General features: G+C 39.6%; 1 protein-coding gene across 3 annotated transcripts in view; it reads left to right on the forward strand.

The window, feature by feature from the left end:
* The first annotated feature begins 22,849 nt into the window (after positions 1 to 22,849).
* Positions 22,850 to 24,547, forward strand: part of Fbxl4 (F-box and leucine rich repeat protein 4) — an 83,542-nt gene continuing 81,844 nt past the window's right edge. For 2 of the 3 annotated variants that reach the window (XM_023706173.1, XM_023706172.1), the window contains exon 1: positions 22,883 to 22,988. The gene's annotated coding sequence lies outside the window, so the exon portion shown is untranslated. Of the gene's footprint in view, positions 22,989 to 24,547 lie in introns of all 3 variants that reach the window. The other variant, XM_004645924.1, reaches the window with a different exon arrangement.

Consider the following 24,547-nt stretch of genomic DNA (forward strand, 5'->3'; position numbering starts at 1 on the left):
ATCATAGCTGTACGCTGGTGGCACAGTGTCAGCATTATTGATTTGACAGTAGTTTCTTCCCTAAATTGACTTTCTCTGTAAATGTTAGTAAGAGACGAAGTAAGACATGTTGTCTTAGACTTCAGGAAGCATGAACTCTAAGAGAAAAGAGTAATACATGATGTGAGAAAGGAATAACCCAAGACCACAAATCTTGACAAAATGTTAGGTTCTGAAGGAATGAGTAAAATCGGGGAAAACATCATGAAGAATAGGTGAGCCTTAAGATAAAGCTCAGCAGGATAGAAACTCTTGCTACCAGGGAGAAAATACAAACCAAAATGCAAGAGGAATGTGAAAAGGCGAAGAAATAGGAACAGGTATGGCTGCCTTGGAGGGATAGATAAAATAAGCTTTCCTAGGAGAAAATTCTATGGAGGATGAGAAAAAGTAGACTGCATAATTATGGTTAGATTAAGAGTGGCCTTGATTTTGTCAATATGTATATTTGAGCACATATAAATGTGGGTGCTTCCAATAGCCTGTATCTTCTGCTAAGGCAATAAAAACAAAAACACCTCCCCCCAAAATATTAAAAGCAAAAATAGCAGGAAACAGTAAAGCTAAAGTCTTTAAAATGGCTCATACTGCCCTGTTTGTTGACATCTTCCAGGTGTAGCCTGCTCTGACTTCCCCTCTATCAATATTTTCCCAGCCACTTACCTCCTCTCACAGACCTCCTTACTATTTATGGCTCATTCTAGGCACCAGCCTCTGCTCTTGCTCTTTTGCTGCTTGGCATACTTTTCCCCATATATCTTCTTGTTTTTAAGAGTAGGTAAATCTGTTGGAGAGGAGGAATGGGGAAGAGGAATAGCTCCTGAGAGACAAGAGGGATCCCAAATTGGTTGCCATTGAGCCCACCTCCCAGAAGAAGTGTATAGCGCAAAACTGAAGTTTGTACAATGTGGGTCAAAATTTGATCAATCAGTATTTGCAAGAAGTCACTTAGCTAATACTGATCCAGTGGCAGGAAGGGTACATGGGTGACATATCAAACATATTATTGACAGTGGTTGATAACCTGTAATCTTACTCTTTAGCCTTAGTCTTAGTGGGTGAGAGAGGATGACCACCCCTAAAGAGAAAATGAGAAATCTCAACAATATGGTGCCAATATTTCAAGCTTCTGGAATTATATAAATCTGGCCATTGTGGCTTTAATTTTCTTCAGATGAACCTTCAACGAGTTTTGATGTGTTCTCATCCTCTACGCCGACTCCTTCAAGCACCCCACTCTATCTGGATGCCTACTGTATTTCTAGCTAACTGAGTTGTCTATACCTACCTGAAAAGGAATCCCTAATTGCAGGTAGGAGAGAAGGGGCGCAGTTTCCATCCAGCTGCTTTGAGCTGTGAAGGGTCAGTGTATAGGAAACCACAATCAGGGGCCTTTTCCAGAAAGCTAATCTAGTGGGCCTCAGATAGAAGTCATGGTACATGATGTTACAGTTGTGAACTCTCTACAAGATCAATCTGGTGGATCTTGGTAAAATCCCAAATGATCATGCTGATGGAAACAAGCCCATACATCTTCTCTCAGGCATCCCTCAGGTTCATTTTCCTAGGTTATCTTCTTCCTAAAATCTGCTTGCTCTCCACATTTCATATAGCAGCTCTTCTACTCTTCCATCCTCCCTCACACTGTCTTTTGCTCTAAGCTCTAGACACCTCCTCACATACCGTAGATTTACTCTTTATTATATGTACCTTGTATTTCTCCACTCTACTGTAAAGCTTGACCTTGAGTGAAAGGTCTTGCTTGTGTTCATGGAAGTATCCCAAGGATCTGGCACAAGGAGGGACACAGAAAGTCATCGTTCAACGAGAAAATGAAGAAATTGAAAAAAAAATTGGTTTCACTTTAAAAGGAAAAGAAGAGCAAACTTTAAGAAAATCATCTCCCAACTGTCATTTAAATTATTGATGCTTTTGATTCCCAGCTTGGCCACATACAGCTATACCTGAGCAGAATCTGGACCTGCATTTTTTAAATTCATTTGCTCCACTGGAATTCACTTTTGAAATGTATAGTGGTTACAGTGAAGAAGAGAGGGAGAGCCACAGATTTTACACTGACATTGGGTGAAAAAGAAAAGATAGAGGCAGAACTGAAAGCCCTCAATCAATGAACTTGGTTTCAAATGTATATTAAGAAAGCTTGAAGTCTTAATTCTTTTCTCAAAAATGTAGAAAGGTCAGGAACCTTGGTGATAGAATTTTGTTTGATCTTTCAGCTAAGGTTTCCAAGTGTTTTTCAGATATTTAAATGTGGCTAAAAGGTCAAACATTTTGAACTAAAAGTAAGAATCATGCTTCACATCTCTCTGTGTTAAACAGTTATACAAACTAAATGACCAGAAGGAAGCAAGAGTAACTTAGACAAAAGCAATGGCCCTGAAACACTGACAGCACAAACGGTAATTTGGCAAACAGCTCAATTCTGGCAAGCCACTTCTGTTTCCAATGGGGATAGTGGTTGTAAACATAATGAGACTTTTGTGCCAAGTGGAGCTAGTTTAGGTATATGCTAGAAATTCTAATGCAAGTTTCATACTAGAGTTAATAATATTATTTATCTATGGGACTCTAGTCATTTGACTCCAATATAATTGTATGTTGGGACTCAGAAGTCATCTTTGACTCATTTTTTCCTACTTACCACATTAAAGTCCATCAATCAAACATCAGAGTTTATAGACTTTTGAGAATTCACAGTGCTTATACCTTTTCCATTTTCTCTGCCATGTTTCCATTCACTGTCAAATTTCTGGGTTTTTTCACCGTCTAGGGTGCATGATATGTTGTATTCAGAATAGTCTTCCTAAAATTCCTCCTCTGTCATGTCTCCATTTACTGTCTGATTTCTGGTTTTCTTTTTTCACTATCTAGGGTGCATGATATGTTGTTTTCTGAATAGTCTTCCTAAAATTACTCATCTATTCTTTAATAAAAATGTATTAACTCCTTGCATGTGTAGTCAACCATGCCAGGTATTACTCCTTCCTCTGTGGGAGGCCCTTGACAGTGGCTTCTCTGTCCTCTCAGCTAAACCAGAATATGCTAGATTCTTTCCAATGCATATGATTTTTACTTTCTAAATATATTTTGATCTAAGGTCCCTTTCATTTTTTTTAACACTTTTTTTGTTCAGTCAGCTTTTCCTTAGTGAATACAGTAACCTCCAACATTGCCACCTTGTCTTGTCTTTCTCAATCCCCTTTGTATTCTGAGAATATCTTACAAATATTAATCTGGATCTTCTTGGGCACAGATAGATTCTTCAACAGATTCCCATTGCCTCCAGGATAAAGATTAGCTTCATTAATAGGGCACATATTATTTTTACTGAGTTGGCCTTGTCTTAAGCTGAATATTAAGAACGGTTTTTCAATGTTGTCAGGAATAGCATCCTTCACACCTGCACCCTCTGTATCCTAGATCATGGTGATGAGACAGATGGAGGCCTGATCAATCAGGTACTTCATTCACAGGGGAGCATTCCAGCCTTGCAAAGAGTTGTCTCCAGAGTCGCCTGAAGTTCCAAAGAACGAACTGAGACCAATTCTTTTGTATCTTCTCTCTGGGGTCCTTCCTTCTAACCAACTGTATCATTGTTTAAGTGCTCAGGCCCACTAATTCCAGATCAAACCTAGGCAAGTTTTAGTAATTCTGTCACCCTTCGTTGCCTGTTAGGTGGAGAAGAGTGGCATTTCTAGCTCATAGAAGAGCAAAAGACTTCAGCTCCTATCTCTCTAGGCAGAGTGCAGTAGAGTGTAGATGAAAATTAAGGCCTGGAGTGATACAGCCCAGAAATGGTAAGATGCCCAGTCCATGCTCAGGAAGATCAGCATCTCACCCTTGGGTATTTCCATTACATCAGTCTGCTGGGTCACAGTCTTAGCTCTCTGGTGTAAAAGAGGTGCTCAGGACCTGAGTTGGGAATCAGCCACTGGTTATGGTTTGCTCAAATATTTCACATTCCAAAGAAAAATCTGTCTGTAGGGTTGAGAGATAACTTCTGAGAGTTTCCTATCCTCTGCCTGAAAGAAGTATAATGTATAATGTTGCAACAATAAGCAGAAACACCAAAACTATGCCCAGGATTTGGAGGCAAGTTTATTTACCTTGAAGGTCACTGATCAAGATCATTTAGCAATTATAGCTCTGTGTAGTTGCCTACACACAACTCTTGGTTTCATCTGAGATTTCTCAGGCTCTCCCCTCTGTCTGGCATATCTCTTCCTTTCTTCTCCACATGGCCAACTGTTACTGAGATCCTCAAAAGCATGTGTTAATAGTCATATTATTTTTTTACTCTGTCATGGTTGCCAAAATAAAAACAGAATGAATGTTCATTGAATTGAGGGGAAGATGAGTTTAACAAACAACAAGAGAAAATAAGACCAGAGGAAGAAGTTTATAGGACATCATAGATCATGGAGATAGAAGGAGGAATCAGTGGAGGAATTTTAAGGATAACTCCAACACTATGGATAGATATAGAGCAATGGATAGATCAGTTTGGATACAGATATCTGTATTTGGCTACATACATGATGTGGAACACAAAGAAGAAGAAGATCTGAAGACAACCAAATATTGCTGAGAGGTCAGGGCACACTGACTCCTGGTTGGGACTTGTATTCAGACTCTGTTTAGTGGCTAACTCAATGTTTCATCCTTCTATTGAACAACTCAAGTGAATAAGACAGCATCTGCTTACCAATAACCCCAATAGTCATCTAAGTGCAGTCTTCACTGATTCTGAGGAGTCAGTCAATGGGCAGAGAGCAGAGTGCTTTGCAGGCCCATCCTGATTTCAGGATGCTACATCTCTGGTGCTACAGAGATAAGGTCAGCCCCACTTGGACCACACCAGCTAAGAATGAGGGAAATCTCACCTGCCCAAGGAAGGCATAAATGCTGTATTAGCAAAGATGAGTGATTTTCGGCAAGGAAAAAAACCATTAGAAATCCATTGTAGCAGAACCTAAAGCAGAAAAATTCTCTGTGTGATTACTGAAATACTTTACCAACAGCTAGTTCATAGAAACTTCAGATAGGGAAATCTTTAAAAATTCACAAACATGCTTTAATGTATTGCTCATAACTTATCTTTCTGATTTTTAGCTGGTGGAGCACAGACTATTCCTCAGGAACAATAATAAGGTAGCCTTAGTAAATTCACACTGAGATTTCTGTTACTAAACCTTGAGCAATAAATTTAGAGCATATATGAATGTGTTTCTATAGTTTAGACTATCTCTTAAAAATTGGTTACAATATCTATTTGAGGGTGTATATGGAATTCAGCTTTTTTAGTTTTTTCATTGTTTTGCTATATTTGTATCTCAGCTAGAACTATTTGTTTGTGAAGACCCAGACAATCTTTTTTTGATCTTGTCATTACCTATATTTGTCTATATCCATGATGTATGCCTGCAAACAAGAAAAATGGCTAGCACATTCCCTACTAGTTCGTCTTCTCCTTATATCAATACCCTAAAGACACCCTACCATCTATGTTAACAGAACTTCAGTCCCCAGCTTGACACAATCACACAACTGAGTCTGCTCACTTACAGGTGAACAGACTAAAGGCAAAGCTGAGTTGCTTGATCAAGATATATTAATGCTATAGGAGTAAGACTAAATCAAGAATTGGGCTTTTACTACTACATCCCAATACTCAGAGCTCTTAGGTCTTAATGTACAGCATATTAACATTTAAAAACACTTTCTATATACATACTGTGTTTTGATATATGTGACCCAGTCAAGGTTCTGATCTTCATTTGAGTCTATCTTAGAATGTGATCAGGGAAATACCTATCAACTCGTCTTAAATTTCCCTCCTCTCCTACTCTTTTTTTTTTTTTTTTTTTCGTTTTTTTGCGGAATCGGGGATTGAACCCAGGCCCTTGTGCTTGCGAGGGAAGCACTTATTCCACTAAGGTATCCCCCCGGCCCCTCCTCTCCTATTCTTTAGCCTGCAGTTTTTGAGAGTTTTTACTGTCTTGTTCAAGACCTCTCCATCTCTCTTCCTCTCAACGTTTATTTTGTCCCTTCACAATTCATTACCCCAAGTCTCTCAGTCATCCTGCTTCATTCTATGCTACTTTTAGCGATACATTCTCCTGCCACACACAGTCATTTAGGAATTGTGGTTCTTGCTTCTCCTTTGGCTGTTGTTCACTCAGGTGGACTCTGGTTATTTCTTCTAAAAGCAAGACGTGGAGGTAGAAAAAGTAATGGGAGAAGCAAAGTGCAGGAGAGCAAAGGAGAGTGTGCACTTGGGAAGATGTGTGGCAATGACGCTCAACAGTGTGTCCCCAAATTTCAGATCTGGCCTTGTTTTCTCCATGAACAGAAATGCATCCTAAGCTTGTTCAGGACAGCACCTTTGCTATCATGAGAGGTGACTGGCTGTCTGGGTTTGTTACCAGTCTACAGGAATGAGCTCGTCATATAGGGTTTGGTTTCCCTTTGAAGACTTGGATTCGTATATCAACCTCCTTACCAATGGTTAAAGTAGCAGAGATGCTTTCACTCAAAGCTGGAGACACGTGTCTTGTTGGTTTTTAAAAGCAAGGAAGGGTATAGTTTGGGAGGCTGCCCTTAAAATGTAGCTGTGTGCCCACAAGCCTTTAGTTCTGCATGGACTAAAGTACCTGCCTCTTTTTTTATCCTACCCTTTGTACAATGAACTCAACTATAAATAAAAATCTAGATATTCTGTTCCACAGCCAGTATGGATCCAGGTTTGGTTAAGGTAACACTTTCTGCCCTGCCCCAATTAGTTGCTCTTCTTGTATTGAACTGGATCAGTGATTTGTTTTCTTTGTCACACACTGTTCAGATTCCCTGTTGTCTGTGTTTTGTGATCACCTCTTCACACCACAGCAGTTAATGTCAATTCCAGAGCATGAGCAGCCCTGCCATCAGCACTTGCTATCATATCAGTTGTATTTCTGTCAGTGTGCTTGGCAAAATCCCTTCTGGGGCTGCCTGCCTTCCTCAGAGTGGGGTTTTTACATCCGGGCAGTGCAGTCTGCTCCCTGCCTTGTGCCCATGTACACCACCTAAAACCTTTCTGCTCAGGGAAGTACAGAGGGTAGCACTCTGCCTGTCACTCTGCATTTCTGGAAGGAGGGTTGGGTAGGCTTTCACTGAAACTGACTCATCCACTAGATAGCGTGCACAGATTTCCATACACTGTGACGTCTCGGCATATTATTTAATCATCTTATGCCCTTAAAAGGAGATGGCTATGCCAAACATGGAACACGCATGCATTCTGCTAGTTTAAATTTTTCTTTTTCTTTTGCTTTACAGGGTTATGAGTAATTTTTCTTCTTTTTGCTTTTTTCTTCTGATCTACTAATGAATTTTCTATACTGTACTATCTTTGTTCTTCTGCAATTCATATACATTTCAAGTATCCAAAGTGACTGAATTTATCTCTGATTTAGGAGTTTTTGTGTCAGTTCTTTTAAGGACAAAGAGTTGGAAGTTTGTTTTCATTTTGTTAGGTGGATGCTGACTTCATATATGGAGTAGAGACAGCTTCTTTCTTTATCTGTGTCCTGAACAAGTTTAGATAGCATAGAAACAAATTGTTCCTGGAAAGTTTGAAATACATCATTTGCAGAGCCATCTGGGTCTTGCACATTTTTGAGGCGTTCTTCTATGACAATTTTACTTTTTTTATGAAAATTGATTTATTTAAGCTTTCTACCTCTTCAAAGGCTAATTTTGGTAATTCATATTTTCTTAACTACTGTTCATTTCTTTCAGATTTTGTTAATGTAGAGTTATGGAAAGTATTTTCTTGAAGTATTTTTAATTTTCTCTTTTTTCCACTTTCATTTCTAGCCTTGCTTATGAGGTTATTTATTTATTTATTTATTTATTTATTTGTATTTAGGACAGGGTGTATAGGGTCTCACTGTATAGATCAGAATCATAGTGATCCTCCTGTTTACCGCCTCCCAAGTGCTGGGATTACAGGCACACACCACCACACCCAGTCTCAATTTCTGTCTCAGTGTGCCCCAGGGGTGAGGCCTGCTCAGCAGGCCTGGGGATCAAACCCCCAACCCATGTGTCTGCCTAAGCACTTAGCAGGTTTTCTTGTTTCCCAGTTAAAAGTCAAATCATGTTTTGGCAACATTTTTTACCCAATAAATACAATGTTGCAAGTTAGAGCTCTGGTCCTATCCATACTATATCAATATCAACAGTAATCATAGAAATAAATGCAAGGAAACTACAAAATATAGTTGTATACCATAAGAGAATATTTATAAATACATAAACAAATTTTTATAATAAAATATAGATTCCAAATATTCCTTTCAAGGATTTTTCTCTATGGGATTATCCTAAGTAAGCTTTCTGAAATAAATTCAGAAAGTTTAGTTTAAAGTTGTTTTTGTTTTTTGTGAAAAATTCCTCGAAGCAAATCTCATCATTGATCCAGTGAAGATCCTTTGCTTGCCACTTTCCACTATGAACATTATTAAATTGCAAATTCTGAATGATGTGGTTATTTTTATGATAATTTTGTTTGGCTTGTTATACGGTTCAGGGGTAAGGGTGAATCTGGAGACAGACAGAGGACAAGAGCACAATGTGTCACATATATTTATGTGCCATGTACAGAATATTGGGCCAGGGCCTATAGATTATTGGCAGCTACTAAAGAGTTTTAATCATTTGTGTAGTAAAAATACATCATAGTTTATAAATACAACTTTGCCAGCAATAGGGGGCATGGATTAGAAGGAAGAATACATGAAGGCGGAATGTTTAGATATATGATGGCATGAGCTTGTTAATATAACCTAAAGAAGAAACTGCTATTAGTAGAAAGATGATAAGTAGACATGTACATACTGAATTTTACATATTCAATGAACATTCTACGGAACCTTCAAGAAGAGCTGTGTTTGGCAGACAGATGTATATACTAATCTGATATTCACTGGAGAGGTCTAAGCTAGGTTAAGCACTTTGGCATGATTAAAATATATTATCCATGCTCTAATTTATGAAAGGATTTTGCCTCAACAGTGTTTTAGTCTAGACAGGAAAAGGGTCCACGACCAAAGTCTGGAAACATTGAAGTTTAAAACAGCTATGTTTAAATAAAGATGTTTTTCATCATTCTCTACACCAACTGGGTCCTCTTTTTGGAAGAGTATCTTTTTAACAACTTAGACTCAAACTTTGGGTTATTCCAACATCTTGTTCACCTTCTGTGCTCACATATTTTTGAAGTACTGTTGAGTCTTTCTTCAGCAGGGCCCTCATCTTTGCCCCCTACTTTCCATTTACACTATCTTTACCTCCAACTCCCAAAATCATCCACACAGCAAGAACATTCTAGATAAAGAAGCCTCTCTTCTCTGAGGATCAATGCTTGCCAATTTTCTTCTGAAGTCAGTTTCAGCAGATAATTATACAAATAATAACCATTATATATCTTATAAATATAAATGTGCATTTTCTCACTCATCTTTTCTTATAACTATAGCCTTTTCTTGTTACTATTGGCCTATTTATCAGCATTTTCAACTTTTTTTTCCAAAGCTATGTATACAATAGCCTTTAAAACCCCTTTATAGGGACTGGGGTTCAATCCTCAGCCCATGTGTTGGTGCTGGCCCTACTCCTGTGGCTGAGATGATGACTGAAACTGGGTTTGGTGGCGCACACCTATAATCCCAGTTCTTAGGAGGTTGAAAATAGGAGGACCCCCACGAGTCTGATCTGTGTAGTGTGACCCTGTAGATCCTCTACTAAATACATTAAAATTTTTTTTTAAAAACCTTTCTATGTAGCAGATACTTTCATGCACTCAAAAAATTAACCCTATTGATCTTCACTACAAAGTATGCAATAAATATTGTTGGAAATTCTATTTCACAGATAAGGAAACTGAGGTACATAGGCTGAAGTAATTTACGAGAAGTCACATACACAGCAAGGGATAGGACAGGGTACGGATTCATTGAAACTGGCTCTGTGGGCTCTAACTCTGCTCCTAACCATAGTGAGAAAGTAGCCTGGCTGAAACTCCGACTTGATGCTCACCTTCCCACAATCTTTTTCCCTGGGCTCACTCTTAATCATACACAAACTATTATTATTTATTCTTCCCAAAGCAGATAGGTTGGTTTTAACAGAAACAACCACGCTCTTTTGCATTCATAATTTTTTAACCAATAATTGATTTTTATAATTATAACTAATATTTGGAAACAGACTTGAGAACAGGTGTCTTGAGTCTTGGTAAGCAAATGCCTCATTTGGAAGGAGGAGGGCCCTCTAACAGAGGGGCTCTTATTGTCTCAGGATCCAGAATGCCCAATCATTGGTCTATGGGACTTAGATAACACGGAGCCAAGAGTTAATAAAGGAATTCAGTTAAAAGGAGGTCAGTTGAGAGGAGCTTTCCTGTGTTCTGTCTCTAAACCTACCACTCTGATTCATCTTGCCTACAGTTTTCAGAATGAGGCATTTCCTAAATGATTATGTCATTCACTGATCAAAGACATATGGTCATTTCTCTTCTGCCACCGAATAAAGTCCTGAGGCCACTGTAGACTTAAATTCTCACCATGGCATTTAAAGCCCTCAGTAATTTATCATAAACCACCTCCACAGGCATTTGTCACTTATCCTTTTTGTGCTTCAAGAATATTAATGTAGTTCGAGTTTGTATTTTGAAAGCCATAATAAACCTTATTAATAATTTCCCTAAGCAAAGGCCAGGCATTTTGCTAAATCCTCTGCTTACCTCTTTATTTAAAAGCAAGAGCTACAAAGGAAAGAGAAGAGAGAAGAAACAGGGCCGTACAATTTGATGAGTTCTCTGAGGTCTTGTGGCTGATTGTATTTTTCAAATGTGACTATGGCATAATGTCTGGTTCTACATACTCTTCAGAACCTTGCTATTGGAGAGATATGTTTTTTTCATCTTTAAAATAAGGTCCTTTCAATACTTCTATAGGAGAAAATATGGCTGAAGTAACAATTTATGAGTTCCAAAGCTAGGTCATGGGAAAGAAAGCCTGCATTGGGCTTTTTCCCTTAAGAAGTTTGTCCTTTGACCTATACCACTGTGTTGTAATGAGGTCAAACATTAAACTTTTTCTTTTCTTTTCTTTCTTTCTTTTTCTTTTTTTTTTTTGTTTTTGTGGAACCGGGGATTGAACTCAGACCCTTGTGCTTGCCAGGGAAACACTTATTCCACTGAGCCATCTCCCCAGCCCCAAACTTTTTCTTTTTTGTTGCGCAGAGGCTACATGGAGAAGCCCAAGGGAGCAAGAATTGAGGCCCTTCATTGACAGTTTTGCCAACTGCAAGACACGTGAGTGAATGAGCCTTCATATAAATCTAGGCCTAAGATTTCAGGACTTCCCACTGACGATATAGACAGAAAGGACAAAGACAAGATGATCCTATTATGCTCTGTCCCAAAACCTGATCCATAATTTATGAACATAATAAACTGTTTTACTCCACTAGACTTTGGAATAAATGATTGTTTGGCAGTTATGGTAAGTAGAATAAATCTGTTGGGATTATAAGCACATAGATCCTATGTTTAGGCATCTCCCACTCAGAAGTTTGAGTTAAGAGTAGGTGAGAGTTTCCTTCATTTTAGGATTATTTGTTCAATATTATTATTTGAAATTCTTCCTCACGTGGGTTTCAACTGAAGTGTGAGTTGATACCTAGTGCCTAGACTTGCAGGTTAGTGGCCTCTTGTGCCTGTCCAGCCAGTTTTCTTGTACACTGGCTTCTGTCAGATGGTTGCCAATGTACTGTTACCAGGTAATTCCCTTGGGGCTCATGGTGGATGCCTATCATGTTGGAAAAGAGTCCTCAGTTATCTTGAGTAAGCTGCAGAGCTAAATTACAGTGTAAGTGCTCCCTAGAAAAATGACTTTTTGCTTTAGAATTCGTTTATGTCTCAATTCGTAATGTCTCAATACAAAAATAACTTTGTATTCAAAGATATTTTCACAGAATTAATGAAATGGGGGTAAAATTATCACAAAATGCTGTGGGTTGAAAAGAGATAACATCTGCTTATCACCAATCCCTTTCTCACCACTAACCTTAAAATATTTCCTATCCTTTCCCCCGCCTTGGATGGCTTTTGTTCATGCTGTTTCCTTTGCTTGGAAATTCTACAAAAAATTGCCTATTTTTTTGCTACTTGAACATTACAACTCCTTTAACTAGCCAGGCCTAGGGGCAATCTTTTCACAATTCACACACAGATAGTGTTTGATCTAAATAGTTAGTAGAAGCTTACAATAAATATTCATTTTTGTAAGAGTTAATAAGCACTTATAACAGCTGAATCTGAAAATCAGAACACCAAAAGAGATAGAAAAATATAAGAAAGATAAAATATTGATACTTTAACACAGCTTTTACTTTAGGTTTAAAAATGTATTAGTACTTTCTTATTTGAAAATATTTGCTAGGTATATTAAATAGCTTCTACTTTGAGAGTGAGATAAACTACAGAAAATAACTGTTTAGAACAAGTATGCATGAATGAATTATACATTGCTAACAATATGATATACAATCTTCCACAAAGATATTAATATCAATCTTTTCATTATGCAAGATTTTTTCCAGCTGCAGAATTCCAATTAACATAGCCATTTATTTCCACATTGACGAGGGGTCTGTGCTAATGTTACACTAATTCCTAAGATGAATAAACTAGACATTTGATAGAATGACTCAAAAACAGAATCGTGTGTGGTGCCTGAAGTAACACATCCTGAGCCATGAGTTAATCAAGAAAACTATACATAGATCCTCATTAACATACCAAGAATCAGGCCACTAGTAACAGAATCACTGAACATGCACATTTAATGGTGCAAAATTCAATCGCACTTAACTCAGTCTGAAAATATCAATATCTTAATAATTCTTGATATTTATATAGACTAGAACTATGCCCATGGAGAAAGCACAGTTCTTTTGCATATTTTCTTTGATTAACCACATTTAAAAGTAGATGTCATTATCCATCCTTGACAAAAACATCAAAAAGGTGAAGTAACTCAGACAAGGACACACTGCAAGAGACAGATCTAAACCAAGTATAAAAAAATAAAAATAAAACAACTATAGAAGTCTTGGCTGTAATCACTCTCCAAAATCCAGAAAGATATGGACAAAATAAAGGTGCTGTCACTATTGCCTTACCATGCTGTATCATGAATAACAAGGGCAAAAAGAAAAAGAGGAACCCATGCACAGGAGTTTGAGGGCTCACATTCTGGGTATGGATACAGATGGGAACCTTTGATGCAGCTTTGTGTCCAACGAGTGTTAGTGGTGTCCTGGTCATAAACATTCTGTAGGATGTTTCAAGGGCTGTTGTTACATACTCATTCATGACTATAAAATCAGGCACAAACCACCCAAGGGTAAAACAGAACCCTCTGGAAGATTTGAAAGCAAAGTTGACATGGTGGTTGTTCTGGGTGGTTAATGAGGAAGAAGGTGGGTGGCAAATCTGATGGTTAAATGAGAAAATAAGTTGTCATGGGATATTGGCATGACCCTACTTTTTTTTCAGACATAATTTTGGTGTCTGGTTGGTACTTCTATTTTGGTAAGAGATGTCACGTTAGGAAAATAAAATGAAAGAAAAAATATGGAATAGATTTTAGGATTGGTATTAGATCTAGATTGGAAAATAGAAGGCACATCTGCCTACATCATTCCTTCACCCTGTAACAGTTGAAATGAAACCCATTTGTCCTACTGGATTCGATGCTCTTAGGAACCTTTCTATTTATATCACTAAAAAATTACTCTATTATAATGTTGGATCTTAAATGTATCCCAAAAGGTCATGTGTTAAAAAGTGGGTATACTGGAAGGCAGTGGGGATTCTATTAGGTGAGGTCTAGTGGAAGGAGGGTGCAGTGAAGAGGATATCTTGTCCCTAGCAACTGGCCCTGTCTCACTCTCTTTGCTTTCTAGCTAACAAGAGGTGAGGAACTTCCTTCTGCTGTATCCTTTCTTCATGGTAGTTCTGCCTTTCCCCAGTCCTAAAAACAAAGGAAAAGCTCACTAAACCATTTACAAAAAGAGCTTTTAAAGATTACATAACAATAGAATGTATTTCCCAAATGCCAGATTTTAGTTAGTTTCTCTCTTTAACTGTACAGAGATGTATATTTATTTATTTATTTATTTTGGCAGAACCGGGGATTGACCTCAGGCCCTTGTGCTTGCCAGGCAAGTGCTTATTCTACTGAGCTATTTCCTCAGCCCCGAGATGTATTTTTAAAAACAGATAATGCGAGGCAAATGAAGTGCTGTACTGCAAGGTCACACCAACAGCACAAGTAAGACAACAAAATGCCCTCTGTTTAGACAGATAAACAACAAAGCTTGTAGAGGATGCAAACTGACTGATTCCACATGTTTCCATAAGGTGAAGTTCTGTGAGATTCCTGCAGAAAACAAGGCTGAGAAAACTGTGCCCATAAATCAGCAATTGCTGCTGGTTAGTCAATAACACAGGTCTGACTACACGCCAGGGCCCACTAATGGTATGAGAGACTGTAAGTCTTGGGTCACAAAGTCACACCATGTCCTTGCTCAGATTCACTTTGTAGCAGTCTGGACTTGGAGTTGTTGCTGTGAATAATAAATCTCACGTTTCTCTTACGCCCTTATCTGAGGCACCATGCTACATTCACAGTGGGTGGATGCAACAGCAGCTGGAGGTGAGAAATTCCTGGTTTAGAACTTGAACATATAGAAAGTTAACCATGACATGCGTGTATCCACGACATCTGCTAAAATTCCATCCCCCATATTTTGTTAATATTGGCAGCCTGGTTGCTCAGTTGCTTGGCAAGATGGGTCAGTGGCATCATCCTGTTGGTATTTGTCTTATACCTGCCTTTAAAGTAAAATGAAAATAGAGTAGGGATTACCTCTTCCCATTCCTAAAGAAATCTAAAATTATCTAAAGGCATCAACATTGTGTCTAACAAGAATCTACGTTTGCCTTGTTGAGTCTCCCTGTGAAGTTCACACATTGGTCCCTGTTTTCAATAAGTCTTCTCAGGTTAGCTACTATATTTTGCGTGTGAAATGGTTGTAAGCTTTCAGCTCAAGATGCAGTTCAGGGTTTGGTCTCATCCATATGACAGGGACCCTTGTTATAGGTTCATGACTCAAACTCTACTGAGAACCAGAATATGTGTTTTCACATGCTCCACAGAAGACTCATAAGCCCATTAAGGTCTGAAACGAGTTCCCCATAAGATTTTGACTATTTCTATTGCAAATGGTATTCAGTAGGTACTTCACATTAAGATTGCTTGCTCAGACTCCTCTCCATTTGGAAGCAGACAAAAGTGAAATAGAATCTGTACAAAACAATTTCTATGTGAGCTTGAATTCTAAGTGAACGCAAATTCTTAACAGTGAGGAAATAAACTACTGATGCTGTGATTACCAAAAACAGCCCCTCCCATTATCAAAATGTGACCTTCAATGAAAGTAGTTTTAAAATGTATTCTGAATTTAAATCCTTGTGTTGTTTTCCTAAAGAGGTACTTCTGAATGATTGCATTAAGGTTACTTTCTAACAGCATTAAAGGCTATGGAAATTCTCATTATTAGGAAAACAGGACATACATACATGACATTAGCTCAAGATCTCTCATCCTCTAAAACGGCCTGACAGTACATGAATACCAATCTACTTAGTAAACAAAATGCTTGGTTCCATAATGGATCAATCCCAACTGACCACTGTTCAATCTCATCTGGCCCACATCCAAGTCGCCTGTGTTGTCCTGGCAGCTGCAGACATTCTCGGGGGCAGGAGGCCAAGAGGCAGGCGGAAGTGGGAATGCTGCCCACACTCCATCCTGGCTTCTTCCCCTTCTCTTGTCTTAGTGTAGCTGGCTCTGTGAGTCATTTGATTTGGAGGGAAAAGAAGGCCTACTTGAAAGCAATCAAGTCTATGACCATTAAAGGCTGAAATGATAAGCAGGAGAAAAAATAGCAAGAGAATAATGTGTGACATTTCTCCTTGGTAACATTTTGATAAACCCATTAAAGAAGCAAAGTCAATTTCGTCTCATAATTCTGTAAACTTTCTACCAATTTATGATCAGGAATGGAAAGCAAGCAAGCAAGCTTATTTTAAAAAATCATATTCTTTATTTTTAAATGACTTTGAAATATGGGATTTTTTCAAACAAAGCACTGAAGAATCTAACCAAGAAATGCCAGACAATTTTGGTATCACAAAGGATGATATTTAAAAAAAATACTCTTCTCAGGAGCTTATAGTCAGATTATTATTTTTTTTTATTATTTTACAAACTATTCAGGAGAGATACAGGTTACTGGATGAAGTTTCATAGTGAAACTCTTCTACCTATTCTTCAATTCTCAAAAGGTGCTGGGTTTGGGGAAAGTTTATAGTAAAGTTTCATCAATGTTATAATAATTTCATTTTAAACTATACTTAATAAATTACTCTTTATTTATTTTTATTTTTGCAGAACCACGGATTGAACTCAGGCCCTTGCACTTGCCAGGGAAGCACTTATTCCACTAAGCCATCTCCCTGGCCCCAATAAATTACTCTTGACCCATTTGTAGTTATCATATAAGTTGTATTGCTTGTTTTACATATATGTTGCACTGGTAAGCTTCCCCTTCCTGGAACAAGATACCTGACACCTGGCACTTAATGTATGAGTGGTTTCTTTTGGATTATGAGGTTTCAGTCCCTGGTCTTCAGGTTAAAGGCATATCATCATGGCAAGAGATTTGAGGTAGAGGAGAGCTGATCAACTCAGGGAGGCCAGGAAGTAGAGTGTGCTGGAAACAGGAAGAGAGACAGGCAGACAGACACACAGAGAGACACAGACAAAGACAGAAAGACAGAGACAGACATAAAGATGGAGAGACGGGGAGACAGACAGAGAAACAGGGAGACAGAGACAGAGAGACAGAGACAAAGATGGAGAGAGGGGGAGACAGACAGACAGACAGAAACAGAGACAAAGACAGAGGCAAAGATGGAGAGACAGAGAGAAAATGAGAGGGAGAGAGAGAGAGAGAGAGACAGCCAGACAGACAGCCATAGCCACTTCAAATGCACACCCTTGATGAACTTCCTGCTCCATGAAAGCTCCAGCTCCTGACAATAAATTCAGCTGCAATCTTCACTGATGAAGCTAGCAACTGTGGTCTAATCAGTGTCTAAAAGCCCATCTCTGAACCCCTAAGCCTTTCGAAGGATATTTTTGCCCCAAATTCTAAGAATGGGGAAAATATTTATAGCTTATAACAAAAACAAGACACACTTCTTTGTGTTTAAAAAAGGAAACAAAAACATCTTTTTCTTTTTTGCTCCACTTACATAGGTTGTGCTAACACAGAGAAGTGACATTAGGAGTTATGGAAAGGTCCAGGCAAACTGGTGAATGCTGAGAGTTTATCTGGTTAATCCAGCACCCTCAAATCTTCTACTGAAGACAAATAGTTGAGAAAGGTTGAAGACCTTGAACTATGTGGAGCACTCTTATGGAAACTTTCACATCAACACCTGCCACTTTCATGCTACCTGTGTGGACATAAATTTTTTTTTTTCTTTGATTCCCAAATGTCGCTCTGTGAACAGGCCTTAATGACTTGTCTAGTGCATATACCTTGGGCCTCTTGCCAAGGCACTTCCACACACAGAAAGGAAAAAGCAGGATGAAGTGAAGCCTCAGTAGGGCTTCCCTTAGTTCTGACCATGAGAATCACTTTTCTGGTAGTGGCTTCTCCCTAGTCAATGACCACAGAAGAAAAGTTACCTCAGAGAGAGGTCTAGCCTTTCCTCTGTCTCCACAGGATATTTCTCCTACATTAACTCCCAACCACTAACAATCTTTATTAATGTGGAATTCTAATGTTATCCAATTTACATTAAAAGAAATAATACAAATTAAAACTTTACAAACAGAACAGATATATTCTTGGTAGGCTCGTGAAAATTCAATATAATTTTTTTTTCCTTCTGTATCAGGGATCAAACGCAGGACCTTGTGCTTGCCAGGCAGGCACTTATGCTGTTGAGCTATCTCCCCAGCTTCAAAATAAATTTTTTATCAAATTAGTTTAAATCATTTAATTGACTTTTATCAGCATTTGCTTATTAAAGATGTTAGAAATTATTTACTGAAAGCTGCAAGTTAAGAGGGCAGCATTCATGTCTTGGCCTTGTAGGCATCTTGTCATCAAAAATCACTGAGTAGACCTCCCGATCCTTTTAGGCATTTGTGACCTCTAGTGACAATTAAAAGGGTTGGGATAGAATGAATTTGAAGGTTCTACTCTGATGTTTTGGACTTGAAAGCCTCAATTACCTATCTTCAAAATGTTTTAATAAATATTAATAATATTCATACATTTTCATACTATTTTATCACTCACAAAGTCCTTTCACACATACAATCTCCCTTAAATCTTTCCTCTGAGTTAGGCGCATTTCATAGAAATATGAACAAGCTCTGATAAGTTATAACTTATCTAAGGTCACAGGGCTACTTTCATGGCAGGGCTGGAGAGACAGGTTTTCCTACTTCCAAGTTCAGTTTTTCCATCTGTATTCAGCTGCTTGAAGGTTAAAGTAATATAAAAACATGATTGAATAAGTTCTTATTGAATCATAAAGTACTGTGGTACCATGAGAAAGAATGTTTGAATTTAAAGATGAGTAGATTCATTGACAGCTCTGAAACCACTATTTGGAGAATCCCTTTAATCTTTTATTTTCTTTCTTTTACTTTTTTAATGTATTTAGTACTGGGTCTACAGGGTCTCACTACACAGATCAGACTTGGAATGATCCTCCTGTTTTCAGCCTTCCAAGTGCTGGGATTACAGGCTAGTGACATCACATCCAGTCTCAGTCACCTTCTCAGAGTGCCCTGAGAGCAGGACCAGCACAGCAGTCTGGGGATCAAACCAGCGTTCCTTAATCTCTTAAAGCCTCATTTTCCTCACCTGTAAAAAGGAGGTTTGGACTCCATAAGAATTAGGATGAATTGTGTACTTAGACCAACTCCCCATGATAAATATAATCTTTATGTACTGCAACTTTGTACTAATAAAAATAAAACTAAAAAAATTAAAATTCTGATTTTCTTCTTAGTGGCTGGAACAAATTTTAGATTAATACGACAAAAGACTAATACTGAAAACTTTCCTGTTCTATAAGAAGTTTAAAAAATAAATTCAAAGATTACTCCTACTAACTATTATTCATGCCTTTTGGCCATTGGCATATTAAAAATCTTAAATTCATATGATTGAGTAAACTCTACTTCTCCAGAAACTAGTCAGTTTAAGATTTCAGAGAGGGACAGATTGTTTGGCTGAGTTATGCAGAAAATATACAAGGCTGCATTTTCTGAGAGCTCACAACCAGAAAGAGGAATTTTCTTGGGAATTAATAATAGAAAACTAATACATTTTTCAACCCTCCCTGCCCTCAATGGTATCTGTTCTCAATGATATCTCCACCTCTCCGATGCAGTATTTTATTGTTATGCATTCTTGTGGTGCTGAAAGCGTAGACATTTCATTATAATGAAAATAGTGCAGGGTATGGTAGTGGATGTTTCAACAGTTAGGGACAAAGAAGAGTTTTGAACCTGCTGCTTCTTTGTCCGCCTCCCTGCTTGAGTAGAACATTGTAACTTTTGAAGTTAACATAGAATGGATCCTAACCAGCTTGCTGAGCTGGTAACTTTATGCACAATTAAGCCTTGTTGGGGCTTCCTTTATTTGTAATGGTGCTGCTATAGTGTGGGATGCTATTCAGCTCCAAACAAGATCCCATTTAACAACTAGGCATTAGTTTAGCCATTAAATCAGGCCATGACTTAACAGATAAGCATCGCTCTTGCCTTTGGTCTCCCTTGGCTCAGAGAATCAAATATGGTCAGAGTTTGGCCCTTGAAATGAGAAGGGTGGAGGAAGGTTAAACTCAGCAATAATGATCAGAATTCTGTCTAGTCACAGAGATAGCTCTCTCCTAGTTTTTCCTTCCTGCCTTTACAGGTGAACTTACCTATTTCCACAGTACTTTAAATGCCATTTTAAACAAATTCATGGAAGGGCCTCAATTCAGTCTCCAGCATCCCACATTCTCATGCATGTATACACACACACACACACACACACACACACACGCACACACGCACACACACACACACAGCAAAAACAACACTGACTACCAATCCAACACTAAACACTAAAAACACTAAACAAAAATAACAGCATCAACCATATCTCTTAGACATTGAGGAGATGAATGTGTACAGAAGGCTATGAAAAATGCAGGCATCAAAAAGATAAGGAGAGAATGTTAATAGTATTTCTTGTAATACTCAGAACTAAAATCAGCTCAATGTCTACCAAAAATAGAATAGATAGACAAATTATGGTACTATTGCTTTATAGAAATTATGACTATATTCAACAGCATGAATAGCTTTTACAAACCTAACATTAAGAGAAAGAAAATAGACCCAAAAATGTGGACAGTATTTAATACCACCTACCTCACAGTCAAAATTTAGGAAATTAATCTCTGGTGTTACAAATCAGTTTTATAATAGTTTTTCTGGGGGGAGAAGTAGTGGGAAGGGTTTAGACAGACAAGTGGAGGCCTTCTAAAATGGTAGAGAGCCAGGTGTAGTGGTTATATCTGTAATCCTAGCACCCTGGAGGCTGAGGCAGGAGGATCACCATGAGTTCCAGACCAGCCTGGACAATGTGAGTTCATTGGAATTACATAATGAGACCCTGTCCCCAGAAAACTAAATGAATTAATTAAATAAAAAATAAAATGATAGTAATCAGCTAGTTCTTGATCTAAGTAGTGAATAAATGACTGTATTCACCTTTTAACCAAACTACACTCATATTTTGTGCCTTTTCCTGAATATATTGTACTTATGATGTATTTTATATTTTTCATGAAAATTTATTTTGAAATATTAGGAAAGAGAAACTTCAGTAGTTAAGACAGCATTTTCACTCCTAACAGGAATTAAGTGTCACTGGCAAAAATAATGAGTTTTATTTACTTATACATTACTTCAGTCCAGTTTTTATTTTAGGATAGATTTAAATTTGCTTTCTCTACAGAGTGCCCATATGTAGTTTTTTCTTTCTTTCTTTCTTTCTTTCTTTCTTTCTTTCTTTCTTTCTTTCTTTCTTTTTTGTGTATAGGGTCTCACTACACATCTCAGACTTGTAGTGATCCTCCTGTTTTCAGCCTCACCAGTGCTGGGAATACAGGCGTGCACCACCACACCCAGATTCGGTAACCTGCTCAGCAGGCCCGGGAATGGGGCTGGTGTGGCATGTGGGACAGGGAATCCAACCCGCCGTCTATGCTTGCCTAAGCAGGCGCTTAGTCTGCTGAGCTATCTCACCAGCCCCCACATATACAGTTTTCTTACTCGAGTTCCTTGTTGCTAGGCAAACTACCCATAACTTCAGGGAGGAGAGGTTTACTTTGGCTCATATTTCAATCTATGGTTATTTGCTCTAAAAGCAGGACCATGTGGCAGAGAGCTGCTCTCCTCTGCGTGGACAGGAAGCAAGAGGGAGTCAAGGGAGGGTCCAGAAGGGAGTTACAGCCTTCCAAGCCACGTCCACAGTGAACTGCCTCTTCAGACTTCCTAGGAGCAAGTCAGCTATGATATGCTACTTACATTCTAATCATGTTCAGAAGGTCCTGCCTATGATCTTTAAGATGATTGATAAACACAGTAACAATGGATCATCCAACTTTCCTTTACTGTTAGCAAGCAGAAGTACCTTCGCCTTCTTCATATCTGTTTGTAAGATATAACTGATCACAACAGATAACCAGTAGTGTTAATCTTTACATGACTGAGACAATGTTTACCAGGTTCTCCAAACAGTTACTTTTCTCTCCTTTCTAATGCTCTATTCTTAGAAAGCAAGTCACTTAGCACCGGCCACATTTAAGCTTTAATTCCTTCTAAATGCTCATGTGGTACACAGTTTGCATTGCATATCTTATATTAACTCAATTCTACATATAGTTATAAATATTCTTATTTCTTAGCTTCTTAAGGAATAGAGCAAATAATGTGTGTTTCAACATATTATTAATTTTTTTCCATTTTATTGAAAACCTTGAGCAAGATAAATATCATACAAGAAAGAGCTACATTGTAGCTACTGAAAATACTGTACCTGAAAATTTCAAGATGAGGCCTAGAAAGCATCTTTCTCCATTAGAAGTAATGGCTTAAGGGCTTCTGTGTATTAGGGTGGGAGTGCAGGGAGGATTTGCATCTGGGGCTGCAGTTTACAAACTTGGAGACTGCTGCCTCAGAGCACTTATAACACACTTACTTTCAACTTTTCTGCGGATGTGTTCCACGCCTACTACCTAAGCATCACCTGAGCCAGTCGCTGTGGTCTGAAGAAGCCCTAGCAGTATCATACTTCAGATGGTGGGCTGGTGCTTGGATGGGTGAGCAACAGAACAGGTCTTAAAGGGATTTATAACCACCTCTAAGGAGTAACTGGACCAGTACTGCAGGGCAGCCGGAGGAAGCCCCGCCTCCGGGCCGCGGAAACTCCTCCCACGGAAGGCCCGCCCCTGACCAGGCCCCGCCCCTGACCAGGCCCCGCCCCGCCCAGGCTCCGCCCCTCCCTGCCCCGCGGCCTCCGCGGCTTCCTTCCGGGTCGCGCCGGGCCGGGCTAGCCGCCGCGGTGCCGCAGCGCCGACGTCTGGGAGCCGCCCCTGCGCCCGGCCCTCCCCGCGCTGCTGGGTCGGGGGTGAAGCCCTGGGCGCGCGCCTTTCCGGACCCTGCAGGGTACGGCCCTTCCTTTACTCCCTCCTCCTGCGGGTGTCCGTCTTCCTCCTCGTCGCCGGGGCGGGGCCGGGGCGGTGGCGCGGCGTGTGGGGGCCGTGGGCGCGCGCCGAGGCCCCAGCTCGCGTTTCCCAGCCGCGCCGGACGCCTGGGACTCGCGGGGCCTCGGGCGCGGCCTGCGAGCCTCGGGCCCTGCCGGGCTGGGGACGCCGGCGCCGCTGTTTCCCCCTCGGGCCCGCCGCCCTGTGTGGGACTGCCCCAGGCGCTCGGCCCCAGCCTGGCGTCCCGGGCTGCCCAGAAGGTACCCACTTGCGCTGCTGGACGACCTGTTCGCAGCAGAGGTGGGGTTTGGGTTTCCCTGGGGTTCCCGGAACTCATGGTCCCAAAGCTAAGGGATGCGTGCGCCGACTGAGATGTACAAATCATTAGAAAGTTGCGGTGATAGGAACAGGCGAGGTTCTGGGGTTGGCAGGATTCAGTGCCGGATTTACGCCCTGAGGGCTACCTGTTGCGCGCGAGACTCGAGCTCCCCTTCCTGCTTCCTGTGTGCCCTGCTGGGTTTCCTACCTTACAGTAAGGGTGCATTTTCCTCTTCAAGCTCAGCTCTTGCCTCGTCGTCCTGTACTGCAGCACGTACCTGTTGGCTGAAAAGAGGACATTTTCCAGACACTTCAGCGCCCCTGTAGTTTTTTGTTTTTTAATCAGATAATCAGTTTTTGTGGGTAAGGAAAAGGTGTATTTGTCCTCTTGGTGGCAAAGACCATAACCCATAGTAGGCATTCTGCGTATTCACTGAAGCCCTTCCACGCTCTCCAGGTCTAATTTTTAAACTGCTGCCCCAAGTTTTAGCTTTTCCAGATGTGCGTTTTCATGTCCCTCCCTTCTGTTACTGACTAGAAAGTCAGACAGGTCAGATCAGGTTGATTTCTGTAAGATGGGTAATTGTTTTTACTAAGCCATGGCTTAGTAAACAACTCCAGTAACAGCTTAGCTTTTATTACCACATACTGTCAGCTAGCAAAAACTACTCCTTTCTTTACTGTGTTAGTTTCATTGCCTCCTCCTCTAATTTTGGTGTAGTCAACATTCACCACCTTAGCTTCACAGATCTAATTTTGATGTCCCTGTAGGAATGCCTTTCATCCTGTGAATTGTTTTATAAATACACCTCTCTTTCTAGTGCTTTTAGGGCGGTCTTATTCATATGTCAGTGAGAGGTGAGAAGTAAAGCACTGCTTATTTTGTTATTTTTGGTAGCTGGTGATTCCATCATCATTCGTTGGCTACAGTGAATGTTCCAGTTTTTAAAACACCTTACAATAAAAGCTTTTTAGGAGTTATGTGGTGTTTGGGAGGGTTTGTGGTAATGTATTTTCACTGTAATGAATTTTTGTATTCATAATTTTTGATCACCCTACGTATGTGTTGTGGACACTGGTCCCTATCTGTGGGGGGACTCTTTCTGAGTGGTGATCTCTGCCTGCCTGTGGCAATACCACATTGCTCTGGTGACTCTACTTTTAGTGTCTGATGCCTGCATATTGTAGCCCTCTCTAAATATT

Source organism: Octodon degus, unplaced genomic scaffold (genome assembly GCF_000260255.1).
Source record: "Octodon degus isolate 3935 unplaced genomic scaffold, OctDeg1.0 scaffold00244, whole genome shotgun sequence".
In the NCBI taxonomy this organism is placed as follows: Eukaryota; Metazoa; Chordata; class Mammalia; order Rodentia; family Octodontidae; genus Octodon; species Octodon degus.